Here is a 4,520-nt window from a genome sequence, read left to right as displayed (position 1 = left end):
ACTTTTTCCAACTAGTGATTTGAGGATCAGCCACCTTTGCAGGTGTATTTTTGCACCTCTAATGTACACAGCACATAGCTGGCATAGGATAGTTGTCATTGTTAAAGACTTCAGCACTCTGACTGTAACCCTATTTTCCTTAGGCCTCTTGTCTTTTCTCATTTTTCTCAATCCTATCAAGCCAGAGTCTCTAGAGATACTCCTGACCTTGGGCCATTTTGAGGGCATTCATGCATATTGAATGGCCCCATAGAGGAGGTGGAAGAGGAGAGCTCCTTTTGAGAGGGTCTGTGTGACTCATGTGTGACTCAGCATTTTCAGAAGCTAACCTTCTCCTGCAAACCCCTGTTTGATCATGCCTTTCTTATTGTGGTTGATTGAGGCTCCTTCAGAAGTGACCTCTACAGGGACGCCTGGGTGGCTCAGCGGTTGAGCATCTGCCTTCAGCTCAGGGAGTGATCCTGGAGTACTGGGATCTAGTCCTACATCGGGCTCCCTGCATGGAGCCTGCTTCTCCCTCTGCCTGTGTCTCTGCCTCTCTCTCTCCATATCTCTCATGAATAAATAATTTTTTTAAAAAAGTGACCTCTACTAAAACACTGTGCAAACTGGTCCATCACAAAATTCACATTGGTTTTGCACTACAAGTGGACCCTTACTTCTTTCCTGGGCCTACCATGTAGCCCCACTCCAAGGGCAGTCCTGTTCCCTTCTCTCCCTCAGCTCTCCTCCATACCCGTCCCTACCATTTGCTCACCAGCACACCCTTAGCCAGAAGCCTGAGTGCCAGGTACACAGTACTTCAGCAGACTATGTCTCGGGGGAAAAACTTTTTTTTTTTTTTTTTTAAGAAAAAGGATTTATCAAGAGTATTGAAAGGAATGTCAAGAGGAGAAAATCACTATTTTCATTCTCTGTTTTCACCTGATTCTAGCCCACTGATATGCCCTCCCACTGTCTCCCAAAGCAGATGACAAATATGACATCAGGATTGTGCTATCCTATTCAAAGGGATGCCTGGGTGGCTCAGTGGTTGAGGATTGTGCTATCCCCTACTTGAAGGGTCTTTCTCCTCCACATTCACTCACACTTGCAGTTTGGTTGCCAGCAGATTGTGGCAAAATGATGTCAAGTGTGTCTTGCAGCTGAGACCCCTGTGTTGTGAAGCCTCAGAGGAGGGGGTCAGCCTTCTCAATTCCCCTGCAAACCCCTTAAAAAAATGCCATGAAAGGACAGCCCATGAGGCGAGAGGTCAGCTCTGACCACAGAGCCCAGGGAAGTAATCAATTGTCGTAGCTTGTTAGCAAGCAATACGGACTTGAGGCTCACAGAACATTTCCTTCTCCCTGTTTCTAGGTTTTTCTACCCACCCCACCCCTCCACCACTTTGCTCTTACAGATAGAAGTGCTAGTAACACAGAAACCATTTTTCTAGCCTTAAAAACCTTGAAAGAATGCATGTGGTATATGTTATTTTGTTTTCTTATGTATTGATACTCCACATTGTTCTAGGGAAGAGTTAAAGAGGCTTACCAAAATACATGGACTATAACAAGACAAGAATAAATAATTTGGGGAAGCTCGGGCAAAGGATACATAGGGACAGAGAAATAAGGCCAGGGGCTGGATCATCATAAAACACAGCAAGTGGCCAATACCAGCTTCTTAATAATAATAGACCTGCGTTATCCCTGAGTTCTACTGGAATTCCCACACTAGATAAAATCCCCTTATATCCCAGAGACTGCTATTATTATGAGTCTTGCAAGCTCCTTATTTATGTGTTTATCTCTTGCTGAAATGAAAATTCCTTGAGGGCAGAAATAGTGCCTCATTCTCATCCAGAGAGCTTGACCTTGTATACAGACTGTGACGAATAGTTTCTGTGAGACTAAATGGAATTAAGGTCCGCATCTAAACCATCAACCGTGGTTCTTCCTTTCACTCTTGTCACTGGACTTTACCACCTCAGCAAGTGCGTGACCACGTGAAGGTGAGACTCTATTTTCCATTTCCTTCCTACCATCTCACACCCAGCACCACTGTGCTGTTATGTTCTAGAATGTTCCCAAACACCTCCTATGCCATCATTCAGTGGCCCAGGGTGTGGGGCCAGCATCTGCCACCCTCGTTCCTCTGGCAGATGGATTCAGAGCAACGATGCTGTGTCTCACCAATGCTAACACATACATTTTCTCCCAATCTGCTATCTCCAGAATTGGGATGTGTCTTACAGCTGATGGAGTGGCATTGCTTAATTGCCAGTGTTTGTTCTTTCTTCTTTTTTAATGGCACCCACGATAGTATGTGTCATAGGAATGATGACTGCTTGAGATTCGATGAAATGCTGTCACTGCTCACACTTGCTGAGTGTTTCTTTTGCACGTCAAGCGTTGTTCTAAGTGTTCTAACAGACTGAATCCTCACCACAAGCCTACACACTGGCTTCTATTATTATCCCTACTTTACAGATGATGAAGTCCCAGGCTGGGAAGGATAGGGAACTTCTTTGCTGTGTCACCAGGCTGGGACATGCCAGAGTGGAGATATGGCTGTTGGCTGTCTGTCTTCAGATCCCAGGCCTTCAACAGTTGTTTTGATCAAAACAACCTCACGCTGTTGTGTCCATGGTCTCACTCATCTCGTTGAAACATTCCATAGGCTCAACACTGGAGCAGGAAACAAAATCCAGTTGTAGCCGGAATAAAATGAGATGTTTTCTAAGTGTGATGTAGCTGGATTATGCACCAGCAGTGCAGCAGAACTTTATGAGGTTTGCTTTATCAGAATTTGATGTTAGGCCATTATGGTGTGGATGGGCTCTTCTTAAGACAAGAAGGAAGGCGCCATGGTGGCAACTGGGTTCTGCCTCTGCGTCTCCTCTCCTGCCCTGGGCTGGACTTGCCCAACTTCTGGCTGGGATGTTCTGACTTCTGGGTGTACAAACTGTGAGGACTGAGAAGCCCTGGGAGCTCCATGCAATTATGACCTCACCTACTGTTGATGTCATGGGTATATATCCTCTGCATTCCTTATTTCCAGGTTTCAGGTGGGACAAGCTGAAAGACCTAGGATTGTGGGTGTGTAAGCAGCCCGAATCCAAACCCTAAATTTGCTAACACATGAGACCTTTGGCCTCTCTGTACCTGAGTTTCCCTGTCTGTAAAATGGAAGTGATGAGGGCATGTACTTCAAGGTTATTAGTCATTGCAGGGATGCAATGAGTAAATATACCCAAAGTCCTTGACATGGTACCTGGCGTAGTGTGGGTATTTGTTGTTAACTATTATTATATGAGTAGGAATCACAGTTCTTGCTACTTCTCAGAATTGGACCACCACCTGAGCAAATCTCAGCTTCTCTGAAGCCTCAGATCCCTTTCTGGTGGTTGAATCAACTCTCTCTTATTCCCATGCTCCTCCTTCCCCACCCAGCAATGACCCATTGGCACCATGGAGGATCCTTCTGCATTTTCTTAACTGTGTTGGATTCTGTGGATTCATGTAAAACTATGACACCATTTGGTATAAATCTGAGATCCCAGATCCCAGAAAGACATCAACATTTTTAACTCCCAGATGATGGTTGAGTCTAAAAGGGAAGGGAAGGTTGTTTTTGTTGTTATAGTAGGCAGGTGGAAAATGAAAGCACAAACCAAGACTTGAATGTGTGGCCATCATGAATATAAATGATGGTAGTTATTTATACAGACTATTTTTTATCTATGCACTACATCCTTGAATAATGAACCCTTGTAGGGGGCAGTTTCCAGGGTGATCCCTGGTGGTTCTATCTTCTGGAATCCATGCCCTGTAGAGCCTCCTCTCACACTGAATTGAGGATGGCCTCAATGGGGATGATCCACACAGTGTAGGGGAGTAATAGTCTGTGTCTTTGGAAGGTAGATCATGAAGAATGCTAAGCCCCACCTTGGTCTCTTGGATCAGGTGCCCAGGAAAAAGCAGCTGCCATGTGTGAGGACTCTCAAGTAGTGCCGGGGAGATGCCAATGTGGAGAGGCCTCCTGCCAACAGCCAGCACTGCTTGTCAGCCATAAGAGTGAGTGCCAGACAGTAAAAAATGTGTATTGATATCTACCCTCCTCCCTGGCATAGGAACCCTAAAATCCTTGGAATCTCAGAGAGATAAGAGTTCTAGAAGCATCTCTTGTTTTACTAAGGCAACTCTGGATGGCTCCTGGATGAGGTGTTGTCACCAGGAAGAGCACCCATGGTTAGAAGCTTGGAGTCTTCAGCCTCAATCTCATTCTCCAGAGGGGACACAAGGGCAGGAAATGGAGTTAATAGCTCATCATGCCTATGTGAGGAAGCCTCCTTAAAGTGCCAGTAGCGTGGGGTCTGGAGAGCTTCTGGGTTTCTCTTGCAGATTCAGGGAGAGTGGCACACCCAGAGAAGGTATGGGAGCCTGCCCCCCTTCCCATAGGCCTCATCCTGTACATTTCTTCCACCTGGATGTCCATCTTTACCCTTTTTCATATCCTTTAATAAACTAGTAAATGTT

General features: G+C 45.5%; 1 long non-coding RNA gene across 1 annotated transcript; it reads left to right on the top strand.

The window, feature by feature from the left end:
- Positions 1-3,742: 3,742 nt before the first annotated feature.
- LOC125755782 (uncharacterized) lies at positions 3,743-4,520 on the top strand. The gene is made up of 2 exons (XR_007413100.1): positions 3,743-4,058; positions 4,180-4,520. It is a non-coding gene; the product is annotated as an uncharacterized LOC125755782 (long non-coding RNA).

The sequence above is a fragment of the Canis lupus genome, chromosome 1 (genome assembly GCF_003254725.2).
Source record: "Canis lupus dingo isolate Sandy chromosome 1, ASM325472v2, whole genome shotgun sequence".
Classification (NCBI taxonomy): Eukaryota; Metazoa; Chordata; class Mammalia; order Carnivora; family Canidae; genus Canis; species Canis lupus.
This window is presented reverse-complemented; position numbering and strand designations above follow the sequence as displayed.